Here is a 14700-nt window from a genome sequence, read left to right as displayed (position 1 = left end):
GCTAATTGAATTGTTTCTTATTGGTATATATCAATAACTGTTCTTATTGATATATGGCTTTATGGTTCTATGTTGTGTGTTAGTTTATAACATGAAGTTAATGACGGTGCAAATTATGTTTCTGATTGTTGATCGGAGCCAAGGTTCAAACGTTCTTTTCATGTTTCAATCATGACAGTAATTATCGCTTGTCTTTATTTCGTTCAGCTTGAACCATCAAGTCATATTGTTGCCGCGGACATTTATTGATGGGTTGTAGACTGTTTCGTGCGAAATCGTGATCACCTCGATGAATATTGATGTGAAAGGGAAAAGATGAGATAGTCCGTCTTCTACTTCCAGGTTTGTAAAAGCTTATGCTAAATAATTCGAAACATGGCTTTGGAAACAGATTTAAACTTATCTAGCCTTCCATTCCTGACCTAACCATTCTGCAAGTTGATTGGACAATCATTTTCCTAGCATTTGGTTTCTTTTTCAGCAACCAGAACAAGTTTGTTGTTTATATTAAGATTGATTTGAATACTAGTGATGATCCGAATATTTGACCGAACATCACACCGTTAGAGCGGCGAAATGCATCACTGATTAGTAACGACCGGTTTCAAACAGGAAACAGTTTGATTTCTTGATTTTTTTTGCAATTCTTTTTCTTTTCTCCGGAATTGCGTTCCAAGTGCGTCTAGACCTATTCATAAGCTAAGCATTTTCAAAGATTAGATTTAGATTTTTCTTTGCCATTTTTACATTTGTGTATAGAGTGGCGGCACGAGGATACTCTACCCTGGGAAGTCGAGAGAATTTCTAATCCGTAAAGATCATCGACCGGCGAGATTCGAACCTTTAATTTAGTCTTGATAAACAGCTACACGTTTAACGCTAAAGCTATTTGAGCATCTACAATACAACAATCAAATACTTGGCTGAATGTTGGAATTCGGTACGTCATCAATGTTGCATACATAAGTTACTTTTGTACACTAGTTATTATGAGTTCGTGGAGTAGATGGAATAATATAGTCAAAAAATGATTGAAAGGCAGCTCATACTGCTGCTATAAACTGGTGGATATTTTTTATTTCCCTGTTAACACTTCAGTCGTTGCGCTGTTGTATTTTGTACAACGCCGCTGAAAACACCTCGCTTTTCGTTCACAACAGCAGCGTGGTGGTTCTGACGGTGCCAAACCGCGCGACGACTGGGAGGTTAAAAGTATTAGTTTTACGCTTTCTTGCGATGGTTTTCTATTGAAACAAGTTTGTATCGCATACAATTGATTAATTTATTTGAGAATCCAATAAATTCCATCTAGCAATAATCTTGCAGTTTTCGTCAGTTTATGTCATGGGGTAAATCGAAATAGAATGTCTTCCGCTTGTTTCTTTTGAGAACAATGTGTTTGTTTTCTTCTTGATCTGACGTTTAGGTCTAGCGTTTATTCTATTCTAGTTTAGGTTTAGCGGTCGCCTTCAAAGCAGTCACCGGTCGAAACGGTGCTTACCTCGTTGAAATGTATTTTAATGTGGAGAGAGTAGTTCAAACTTTTCTCCACAGTATTGGTCATTTGATTCACTGGGTTTAAACCTTAATTTCATATAACGACAGTTTAGGACCTAAACTTTAGGTGTTTTAGGTTCGACCAAACACTTTTACTAAAATGTGACTGTTTTTAGGCTTTCTATGGTATGTTTTGGACACGCCCTCTCTCCAAGTACTCAATTATCGAACGGAGAACAATAGTGTATTTAGAAAAGCTGTACTACACTGACGACGTTGCATGAATCACACCGTTTAGGCAGCATTTATTTATTACGTAACGCTAAAATTGGAAATGTTTTACACTTCCTCCTGCTTTGTAACGCTTTTTGCATAATTTTTTTAAATTTCGTATGAGTCGTTACATTTTAGTCTGCTCTCTCACCCCACTTCGAGCGTTTCTTAATTTGTGTACAGCGCCTTATGTGATTAAGCTGAATTGGGTTGTTTAACCCCTCTACCGGCAGCTTCATTTTTTACCGCAAAATTCCAATTCAAATTGTTATAACATTTTTGTTTTTCAATATTTTTGCACCATTTTTTCACAAACTCTCAAAAAACTCTTCTAGTTTTAGGATCTTTGTCGATATTGATCATTGGTCATCTGGTTTTGAAGATATTCCAAAATTCCTTGGGGGACCGACCCGTAACTAGAACCCCCCGTTAATTTCTTAGGCTACAGAATTTTAATCTTATTCGGATATTTACTCTTCGGAACAATACATTAATAAGAGTATGTTGTGAAAAAATGAAGCAATTTGGTGCAGCCGTCTTTATGTAATGACCATTTGGGTTTCTGGAACCACTCTGGCCAAATAAAGATCTTAAAAACTTAAAAAAAAACATCATATCGTAATTTTCAGATATCTCCAAGCATACTGAACCGATTTGTATGATTTTTTCAGATAAGCTCCTTATTAACTGGCATTATATAGCCCACATTTTATTTTTTCTGATAAATTGATCAAAAACAAAATGACCGCCAAAGACATTTTATATGGAAAATGTCGGTCCCTCAAGGAACATCGGAATATCTTTTAAACCAGACCACCAATAATTAATATCAACACGGATTCCTAAACTAGAAGAATTGTTTGAGAACTTGTGAAAAAATGGTGCAACAATATTGAAAAACAAAAAAGTTATAACGATTTAAATATTTATTTTGCGGTAAAAAATGAAGCTGCCGGTAGAGAGGTTAATGATAAAAAGGTTAAGTTTTTTTTGCCATGCTATAATGGCCCCGGTAATTCATGGTAATGTTATGTTATGTTATGGGTCGTCCGGTGGAATGGGCTTCGGGGTGATGGAATTCGGGTTAATGTCATTAGAGGTAATGGGATGTTGGGCAACAGTGGTTTCTGAGCTCGTGTACACACACGTTACATGTCACCAACACTACTTAAAAAGTGCTGGTGGAAAATATAAACAAAGATCAGCTGTTCCCAGCAGAATCAAACGGCAGTATTTTCAACCAGCAAATTTGCGCTTGTGTTTGTGACACCGCTCGGTGAGAGCTCAATGAGGTAGAATCCATATTCGAAAAGTTCAAGCGGCGTTTTTGAAACAGTTTTCGAAGGGGAGAGGTGGTTTTAATACTCGAGCGTTACGACTCATACAGAGATTTAAAAATTTTCTTACAGAAAGTGTTATGTAGGGGGAGCGGTTCAAAAAATCTTAATATTGAGTAATTCTCATTGAAGCTGGACCACTCAATCCCTGAAGAAAGCGCTAGTTATTGAAGCCTACCACCGTCTGTGAGGCGCTAGTGCTGGAGTAAACAAATTTAGGCTTCGCCCTTATCAAACCCCGCGCGGAAGCGACAAATTAACATTAAGAAAAACATTATACTATAGATAATCGTTTATCGTTGTGCCTAATAAAATGTGGCTAAATTATCTAGCAATGGATTACCTGCTTTGCTCATGTCCATAGTTGATCAGAATAAGTTTTCTTTTTTAATTTTGTATGGGGAAAGACCACGGTGTGTTTCGTAGAACTACTTTATAACAAAAAATAGGTAAGTTTGAAACTTCGCCACAATAAAATCTAGGTCTCTCGTGTTCATTTGCTGCAAAAATCAAAATAATCGGTCGGGGGGTCTAGAGTAATTTTTTTTGTTTGATTTCGAGAGACTTGCACATATGTTTGTATTTGCGTATCCGTGTGTTTTTGTACATCGGGGTGGTTCAAAAATTAAAAATGTTTGAGAATCCAATCTTCCATATGTTCCTTGTCATCCTTACTATATAAACAGTGTTCTGTGAAATTTTCAGCTTTCTAGGTAGAGATATAAAGGTGGCCCAAAGACAATGTAGCTTTATGTGGAAATTACTATAAAGAAATTTTGAGATATGTTCCAAACACGCTTGTTATTACATTACAAGCGTGTTTGGAACAAACACAAACTTATTATCCCATTATAAAAACTTATTCTTCTACCATAAAAGAAATTTGCTCAAGAGAGAAATTCAATCCAACGGATAGCAGAAGAGATATTCATGAGTTTGTTTGCTATTATTTAGCTTAATATGGGATTATAGCCTTGCAAACATGTAAACAAATCCCTAACAAAATTAGCTCAAAGGAATTTGTTTCTTCAGCAACATCCTTCATTAAGATTTGAAGAATGAGTTTTCAATATGGGATGATAAGTTTTTTCTTACTTTACAGTACTAGCGTGTTTGGAACATTTCTCAAAAATTCTCCATAGTAATTTCCATATAGACCTACATTGTTATTGGACCACCTTTAAATCAGAACCTAGAGAGCTGAAAATTACACAGAACATTATTTTTATGGTAAAGATGCTAAGAAGCATATGGGAGATTGGATTTTCAAACAATTTTCAAATTTGAATCGCCCTGATGTTCAATTGTTTGGATGTATATACAAATGAATGTACGTATGTATATCTGTAAGTAAATATTTAAGTATACTAGGAATACTGGAGAATGGATATTAGTCAAGATTTCAGCGCTTTTTTTCAAATGTGACCGGTCATTTTGTAGAACTGTTATCCATCTATAAGTATTCACCTCTTAGAATAACAAATAAAGCAACTATTTCCAATAAAAAATTAAATTATCAAGATTTGTAATTTATGTGCAAGTATGTAATACATTTGAAAAGATTCCGGTATTTCACTTTTGTATCTACGAGTAAAAAAAAATTCGAATAATGTATGATCTCGTCCTAAAAGCCATAGGTGACTAAGTGTGTAGCTTGTTATTACTGAGCAAACGAATGGATTTACACTTTATTTCACAATGCTACGATGAAGAGAAGATCCTCCTCTGTCTCCCAGCAGTGACAGTTTTTATTTTGATCCGTTTATCTGCTTAATAACAACGAGCTACACACTCAGTTACCAATGGTTTTTTTGGGTGAAGATACGTAGAAACCAAACCTCGAATTTCCAAAAGCACAAGTCTAGAGAAGCAGACAACCGGTAACTCACTGGTCACTCGCTGGTGGCGACCAATCAATAAAATGTTCGACGTAAAAGGTTGTCTGGTTCTCTAGATTTGTGCTCTTGAAAATTCGAGGTTTGACTTCGATGCATCTTCACCTTAGGACGAGATCATAAGTTATGCGAGAAATATTTCCTAATAACTTCTTACATCATTATGATCAATTTAGGTACGATTTTCAAAGGTTTTCGTGGAAAATAATTAAAATGATGCTTGAGACAGTTTTACGATTATGCGTATATCATATGTCATTTATGCTTATTACAGCTCTTTTGACCAAGAACAACTTTAATTCCCATGCTAAGGTATTCAAATGGTTTGATCTTGCTGTTTGTCCCGTACCTCCATACGATCCACGCAATGTGCGTTGGTACAACAACGCATATCCATAAACACTTTACACAAAATTTAAAAAAATGTTCTGGACCCCCCGACCGATTATTTTGATTTTGGTCGCAAATGAAAGAGAAAAATCTAATTGTTTTAAGTTTGAAATTTCAGACTTACCTATTTTTTTGTAATAAAGTTGCTCCACAAAGACACTGTGAGACATCTAACTTCAAATATCTTCTGGATGGAATATTTAATCGAAAAAATATTTGGCAGGCGTGATAGTCATAATCATTACGCAAAACCGGAACCTAACATGTTTCGAAAATAGTTCCTTATTTTGAGTAATAATTTGTTAGATGCATTTCTCCATACACATATTTTTCGCGTAATCTGTTAGCGATTTTTCGTGCATAGACACTAGCGCATGTGCTTGGCAATGTGGCGATTAGCGAATCAGGGCATGCATGTAACCCATTACAGAAAAACTGGATAAAGTAATACGCACTCAACACCAGATTGATAAGTAAAATATGAAGGTCGAATTCGAAAACACGTGTGTCTCGTGCTTAAAACGGAATTTTTGGACGAGCTGTCAAATCAGCACCTTCTCCAGCACCAAATTTTTGGCATCACTTCAGTTGCTCGTGGATGACAGCCGTTTCAGTCCTGTGAGACCACTAGTTACACTTGATCTTTCAAAATGTTCAAATTTATGCTCATTCGAAAGCTCATGTCGAATTGGTAAATAATCTGCATTCGGTTGGTCGAATTGATGGGCCCCTTGATAGTTATGATGAATGTTTGGGATTACCAGACACCCTCAATGTATAAATACTGGTGATTTTCTATTTTCAGCCAAAAATGGCGCCTACCACGTCAGAATGCTGAACAACGAGGGGAAGGGGGAGGAATGGATTACCTGCTTTGCTCTCGTCCACAGTTGATCAGCAGAAGTTTTCTCGATTCATTTTGTATGGGGAAAGGCATCTAACTTCAAATTTCTCGTAAATGAAAGCATTAATCGGAAACATATTTGGTAGGCGTGATAGTTATTATCATCACGTACAACCGCTACCAAATGTTTTTATCGAAAAATGATGAGACGAAAATGGGCATTTTCCAAGCAACCCGACAATTCGTTGCCGCCTTTATCTGCGAGAAACAGATTTCGTTAACTGCTATAATTGTTGATCATAGTAATGACTGTAAGTAAAGATCGATCCGATAATTTGCACTGATCCAACTTTATCGGCTCTTAACTTATTGCGATAAATATCACAAGGTAAATATCAAAAAATGTTTTCACCGACGGGATTCGAACCCATGCAAAATATTTTCAGAGCGCACGCACCACGCACGGCTACGCTAGCTAAACGAGAAGAGAGAGAAATTTGGTATATAAAAGCAGCAAACGACGCATCAAAAAGATGCAAAAGAGTAAGCCAACTTTTCGTTGCTGGTAATAATTTAAAATCGCTGCAGCAGATATCGTGAGAACCTCTCTTTCCTTAAAAAAAAGTCTTGAGTGATAGGCTTATGATTATCGCCGTGACCGATAATTTCACTCTCTGATCTTGAGTAGCGTCTGTTGGTTCCCTGTGTAAGTACAGCTGTTCTTGCAATAACGGAGTAGCAGCTGCAAGCGGTCAGTCATGCTCATGCTCATGTTTAACAACAATGTTCAAAACTCTCTACTCTATTTACTGGTAGTATTCCTACAACGCATACAGTTCAAAGCAGGCCTGCCCAACCTTTTTGTCTCATTTTTGACATGAATGGTTAATGCGTCCGCAGTAATTGTACGATATGATAAATTATTACCTCAAATGAAAGCTCTATTGTATATCTATCTGATCCATGAGGTAAAATTAAAAAATATTTAAAATTTTAGGCTACCGATGCAGTTTGGTCGAAAAATTTGGACTGATTTTTGTTCTTATTAGCCTCGCTTTTTATACATGGACCAGATAGATAAACTAGCTTTTATTTTAGGTAAAAATTCCTAATAGCGGTTTTTTCTCGAACACACCAGTCATTTATATCAAAGAAGAACCAAAAAGGTTGAGTAGGCCTGACTATAGCAGAGTTAGGTCAGCCCGAGTTCCAGTATAATTTTGATAACTTTCAATAGTCAACAGGCCTTTTCATATGACAAGTCCGTCTATGCATTATTTTACATCGGTGGAGGGCCGGTGCTAACACGGGACTGTCATCTCCATAGAAGAACGGTCAAAGAGCTTTTCGATCAGCTGATTTGAAACGTCTTGTGAATAGGTCATATGATGGTTTAAGTCAGAGAAAACCAAATACAACACTTGGTGAAAACAAATTATTCTGTCATTATATGCAAAATTGTCTGATCTTAGCTCCTTTTCATTTTGATCAGATTTGAAGAATGTTTTGAACTGCATGCGATATGTTAAAAAATTGCTTTGGATGATCAATGGGAATTGGTAAAAGTATAAAACCAAGTGCTTTTATCCATAATAACTCAAAAGATTAGTGTACTGAAGAATGCGAGAAAAAAAAAACAATTATTTACTGAATTATATAGTATCGTAATAGTCATCACGCAACTGAAATGTGTTACGTAATAGTAGTTAACGGAACAATTTGTAGAATGATAATTTCTACAGCTAGAGTCGTAAATTTATCCTACGAGGCTTGCCGACGAGTGCTGTAAAAATCGAGTCTGCAACGAGTTACGTACAACATTTTTTGCAATATCGTAGAAGACCACTTGGGTATCAGAAATTATATCGGAATGCCTTCGCCATTATTATACAATTTCTGAAAAATTTTTGTGCGCTCTATGCGGGGAAATTAATCAATCAGACGATTTCATCTACCGTATAGGCCTTTTCATGAGACAGGTCCGTCCATGAATTTGTTTACATCGGTGGAGGACCGGTGCTAACATGTGACTGTCATCTCCAAAAAAGAACTGTCAAAGAGCTTCCCGATCAGCTGATTTGAAACGTCTTGTGAAATGCATATTTGCCGGTGTGATGTAACTTGTATGAATAAAAGAGTTTTGACTTGAAATTTTATGCCACTTTTGGTTGTCTGGGTAATGAATCATTATACAAAAATTGCAAAATAATGGTAAGTACTTCCTGATACGATTTCTGATACCCTTCAGTGGACTTCTACGAAATTGCAAAAAATGTTGTACAGAACTCGATTTTTACAACACATTTCGAGGTTATTCAATTCGGCAAGCCTCGGTGGATAAATGTACAAATCGTGCTGTAAAATTCCGCGTTATGCAATTTGTTGCCATCAAAGGGAACTGGTCTATTTTTCATAATCCGAAGCGTGTGTTTTAGTTTTCTGGTTATTCATTATATTTGAATACTTGATCAGAAATTGCTAAACATTCTGTGCAGACAGAGTAGACCATGTCTCCAAAAATAATTGCTCGCGTAACTTTATTAAAGGACCTATGTTACAATGAGAGATTCTCTCCTCTCTCACTCTCTTTCGGTTACAACAGTTTAAAGAATTTAGGAAGTTTTCTACTATAAATCTAAAGTCATTGTCTTTGGCATGAAACGCTATACAAAAAGCGCAACAAAAAAAGGGGCATGCGGCTCTGTTATTGATTGAGCTTGAGTTTGACCTTGATTGGCCGCCCGTGGATGCTACTCCAGTATCGCCAGATCAGCTGCACTTACACAAGGAACCAACCGAATGATTGCTTGGGACTAACAGGCATCCTCAGTGTATAAGTGCTGGCGATCTTCTATTTGTAGACGACAATGGTGCCTGCTACGTCAGAATGCAGACCAATGTGGGGAAGGGGGAGGAATCGATGATGCATTATACTGGCTCCCACGTAGACCGTATATACCACTGCATCTACGCCAGTTCATGCGGGAGTGTTTGGATTGGGGAAAAGGCATGGCAGAGAGGTTTGCTTTTGTGGTTAGCAGACTGCCTATGAATCAGGCGTAAGGAAGGCATGCACGTAGAAGAATGGAAGCGTTAGGGAAACGGTTTCTTGTCCGTCTCTGGTTCTAGCGTTTGCTATGAACGAATAGTTTGAGTGTGATAGATTTAGAATGGAAGATAGAAGCAAGTGAGAGATATACAACTACAAAGTACGAGGAAAGGGACGGGCCTGGGATTGAACCCACGACCTTCTGCTTATGGAGCAGAAGCGGTAGCCATCAGACCACCAACCCCGTTTTGTGGCATGCGGCTCTGTTATTGATTGACGAGAAAGTAAACAAAGAGAGTCTCTCAATGTTGGAAAAAGTCTTTTTTTAAAGTTACGCGATAACTGAATGATTTTTGCATATTTCTCAATCAAAAACAGATCACGATGGAAGTTTTTGGTATGTCCTAAAATCCGCATATTTTAACAATACACTTTACTCAAGAACTTTACTTGGTCCACAATAACTGAACAGATATATGGTCCAAAATAATTTAGTTTTCAGACTATAGTAGTGATACTGATTTTAGAATTAAAGAAATGAATTCTAGAAAAATTTGCGATACTGATATCGAAAGATTTTGGTATTTTTTTTATTTTCAAGATTGATTGTTATTGATATTTTTCAGGAAATTGTAAAGCCAGAGTGAACTAAATTACTAAACAATATCAGTTCAGACACAGACGACCAAGTGTACATAGTCCATCAAAAAATAGTTCTATTAGAGATTTGAAATTTGTTTTCCATGATTGTCACTTCACATTTTATTATTTGAAAGTAATATAAAAATGTGTTGAACAAAAAATTTCAAACGTTCAAACTTATTTCTTTTTAAATATGTAAATAGGGTTACCATATTTGCTCTTACTGAAAAGAGTACATTTTTTCAACTCTGTAAAAGAGTACTTAAGAGTACACTTAGCCTACCTTGAAAATTTTTAAATGTACTACTATTTAATAATTTTGACATTATTTTTTTTGCAAAAAAAAAAAGTTTGGTTCTTAAGGCCCAAACGCAATGAAAGCGGAACCAGTTCGCCAGCATGAAACACATCGTCCTGAACGAACGAAAGTGAACCAAGTCTGAGTCGACAAACATGCTATAGTTCATGCTGGCGAACCGGTTCCGCTTTCCGTTGCCGTTCCGCTATCATTACGTTTGGGCCTTTAATCACAGCCACTTTTCCTACATATAAATTAAAATTAAGTTTTTCAGGGAGACACTATTCTCAACTTTTTATCAAATATTTTACGAAATTTAACTCTTATTTGTCTCATGCCATACTCTCTTACTATATTGAACATTGACTCTTAGTGAATCGATTTTTTTATCAATTTTTTTATTATATTTACTATACCAAAAGTCGTTCGATTTTTTTAAAATAATATTGTCTTTCAAATGAGATATGTTGAAAAAATTCTTAAGAAAATGTGGAACAATTTGAGTTTTTGAAGGAACCAGAAAAACTAAGAAGAGTGAAATGTGTAAAAAGAACCTCAAGCATTATTTTCGATTTATGTTTTATTAAGGACTTTCTAAAATATTATGAAACTAAGGAACTTGATTGATTTAATAGTTTTTTTTATGATTTCCACACTACACTTCAAACTGAAATCTTGTCATTCCCACATCTTCGTTCATCAAAAATTGCATCGCCAAAATGACGTTTCTATAAAAAGCGTTTGACAAAACAAGTTGCTTCAATAAGATTAAATTATTCAAAACAATGTGATTTTGAATTTTGACTGACTTTTTTTTATTGAAAATAAGGCCGGAACAAATTTGAAATTTTACTTTTGTCTCCCCCCCCCTTCAAAATTTTCAAAAAGGGGAAAATAAATAAAATGTCTTATTTTCAGTGCAGATTTTCATTATTCTTCGTGTTTTTTAGCTAGCTTTGTAATTCGACTTTACTGTATTACATGAGATAACAGGGATTATTCGATTACAAGTCCTCAATCTATTTGTTTTACTGTAACTGTGTGGCCTATGACTTACATGAATTCTTCTTCTTCTTGGCATTACGTCCCCATTGGGACAGAGCTTGCTTTACAGCTTAGTGTCCTTATGAACACTTTCACAGTTATTAACTGAGAGCTTTCTTTGCCAAAAGTGCCTTTTTCGCATTCGTATAACATGTGGCAGGTACGATGGCACTTAATGCCCAGGGAAGTCAAGGAAATTTCCATTACGAAAAGACCCTGGACCGACCGGGAATGTTACATTATGACTGTTCAAAATTTAAAAAAGTTTAAAAATTCAATCTCCCATATCTTACTTACAATCCTTACCATACTAATAGAGTTCGGTGAATTTTTCAGTTTTCTAGGTGGTGATTTGAAGGTGGTCCAATATTGGTTTATATGGAAATAACTATGGAGAAATGTTGAAAAATGTTCCAAGCACGTTAGTACTGGAATGTAAGTACCATCAGTGCACCAGATTTTGCTCATTTAAGGGAAGTTATGAGTCCAAAATAACAATTGTGTCGATCAAAACTATTTTCATGTCACAATGTAGCTCCAAGTATAGGCAAAATAAAAAGAATTTGAAAAACTTTCATAAAAAAATATTTAATTGCATTTGTTACTGCATGTAAGTGTTCCTATTTCCGCTCACGGTAAACAGATCTCGTGACGAACTTACTAAAAAAATGCATTATTTCGAATTTCGTTATTTATCCTGATATTTTTTATGGTCCAACCATAGCTACTACTGCTGTATACTAAAATCGACATTTATTTGAAATTTTGTTTATTTTTTTGCATGAGCGGTTATTGGAACACACGAAAATACCAATCCGACCAATAGGAAAAAAGATATTCATGAGTTTGTTAGCTATTATTGAGCTTCACAGCCCAGCAAACATCTACAAACATCCCAAAGATAATTTGCTCAAAACAGATTTGTTTCTTCAGCAACTTCCTTCATTAAGACTTGAAGAATAAGTTTTCCCTATGGGATGATATGTTTGTACTTACAGTACTAACGTAATTGAAACATTTTTCAGAATTTCTGCATATTTATTCTCATGTAAACCTACATCGTCTTTGAGCCACCTTTAAATCACCACCTAGAAAGCTGAAAATTTTACAGAGCACTATTTTTAAGGTGAAGATTATAAGAAGAAAGATATGAGAGATTGGATTTTCGAACATTTTTAAAATTTGAATCGCCCTAATGTTACATACATTTTGGGCCGAATTGATACAATCTAAATATGATTTCAAGTTGCATATAAGTGCAACATTTTCGCAGTGTTCTTGAAATTGTTAATAGCTACAGTACAATTTGAAAGCCGTTTATGAAAAATGTTATGCGATTGATGTTACGAACAATAAAAAAATGTCGTGTTTATTATTCAAACATTTTGATTTGACGGATATATTCACCAAATGAGAAAAAAAATGATGAATTTCCCTGAATTTCCATTTTATTATTTTTTGTCCCCCCCCCCCCCTCGACACATTTTGATGGAAGGTGACAAAAGAAGATTTTATCATTTGTTCCGGCCTAATTAGTAGGTTGATTGTGTGGCAGTTTTTGACAAAAATCGGTGAATTATCTGTATTATCCTGGGAAAAAAAGTTGATATGATTTCTTCAACAGTTTATTTGATTTGACGATTATCATCATGTAATAACTGAAAAAGAGTACACTTGAGCCCGTTTAGCAAAAAAGAATAGTACACAAATTTTTAAGGCAAAAAAGAGTACTTGTACTCTAAAAAAAGTACGTCTGGTAACCCTATATGTAAAATGCAATTTGTGCAGCTCTGACTGAACGCCGACTGAGATTTTGACGTTTACTGGCCTTGCTGTTTACTAATTTCTTGGTAGAATGAAAGAGCATGATTTTTGTGCAGAGCTCCATTGCTGATAATTTTTAGTGAATTTGGGAGGATTGTGATTCGGAGTGCCTTTGTGACATATATAAATTATGTACATTTTTTTTTTAAATTTACATCCGGGAAAGAGTGCTTTTTGAAGCCCAAGCAATCGAACTCGGTTTTGCCCATAATCTTATATTCTTTGATGCGCTTTTTTGGTGGAAAATCTAAAAACTATTTAATTTTAATAAAATGCCCATTCAAGAAATCGTGCAAAAGTTTGGGTTCTGCCCTTAATATAATGTGTGTATCATACAAAAGTTCGGGTAATGTGTGTATCATACAAAAGTTTAGGGTAATATCTCTGCCGTTTTTAGACCAATTTCAATAGTCTATGGTATATTTGAACTTAAATAATCATGCAAACCTAATTGCTATGAAATTTCACAGAATTTTCGTGTTTAAAGTAAGTTCTGGTGAACCCAAATTTTTGCACGATACTAAGGTGTGAACCCAAACTTTTGCACGAAGATTTGCATGACTATTTTAATAAAATTAAATAGTTTTCAGATTTTTTCGCCAAAATTTCGAATTTCAAAAAATATAAGATTACGGTTCTAATAACACACTAATTTCAAATTTTGGTCAATCCAATGCTGAGAAAATAAGCCATGTTATTCAGTGTCTTTTTTGAAAACTGCCACAACTTTTTTTTAGGAGAAAATGCTCAAATACGATTAAATTGATATTCTGACTCAGTCCCGTTGTTATCAACGGGTTTATTTGAAGAACTAAGCACTAGGATCCTGATGCATGGAATAACGATGTCATTTTATGTGTTTTGAAGGGATCCAAAGTTATCTATTAAAAAGGCATGCGTTTGGAAAGAATGCTTTTATTCTTTAAGGGAGTTAAAGACGTAACCGTTTAATAGAACCCTTTCTTGCATTCAAGTTGAATGAATGGAAACTGTAAGATAACTCAATACTAGATCAATTCTCGATAGTGACAAAGTAACACGACATGTAATTAACAAGGAACACTAGATATGCTTCAATATATCATGTCCCGACTTAAGTCCCGAACTGAGATAAGAGGTAGCTCTTATGAAGCTACAAAACTTTTTCGTTATTCACAGGTGATTATCATCACGAATTAGTTTTTGGGTAAGTGACTAGAGGTGAAAACATGAAACCGGCAAATTATTTCTTTTTAGTATCACTTACAAGACAGGTTCAATCATAAATATGTTTCTGTAAGTGTCGTTCTTTTTAAAACTTACCAACTTAAAAGGATGATGACACTTTTTCCGAAATTTCTTCTATTCTTGCTATACTAAGACAATAACCGTTATATATTCACCTGAATTTGTATTTTCGTAAAACCACCCAGCTTGGCAGGAAATATACGAAAAAAGTGAACTGAATTAACACTTGCACGCTAATTGAATTAATATAATCGCAACGGCACAACGGATAACTTCGACGGCGAGCGCGTACACGAGAGGGATGATCGAGAACCTAGTCAACGCGATGTGAACGAAGCGCGCGCTCTTACAAGAATAACTCCTCCAGCCAGACGGGAATA

The 14700-nt window shown here is 35.4% G+C and overlaps 1 protein-coding gene across 2 annotated transcripts in view; it reads right to left on the bottom strand.

Moving 5' to 3' along the window:
• Window positions 1-14700, bottom strand: part of LOC5573283 (phospholipase B1, membrane-associated) — a 59994-nt gene extending 45294 nt beyond the window's left edge. The window contains exon 1 of one of the 2 annotated variants that reach the window (XM_001654437.2): window positions 14396-14700. The gene's annotated coding sequence lies outside the window, so the exon portion shown is untranslated. The remainder of the gene's footprint in view (window positions 1-14395) is intronic. The other variant, XM_021843337.1, reaches the window with a different exon arrangement.

The sequence above is a fragment of the Aedes aegypti genome, chromosome 2 (genome assembly GCF_002204515.2).
Source record: "Aedes aegypti strain LVP_AGWG chromosome 2, AaegL5.0 Primary Assembly, whole genome shotgun sequence".
Taxonomy (NCBI): domain Eukaryota; kingdom Metazoa; phylum Arthropoda; class Insecta; order Diptera; family Culicidae; genus Aedes; species Aedes aegypti.
This window is presented reverse-complemented; position numbering and strand designations above follow the sequence as displayed.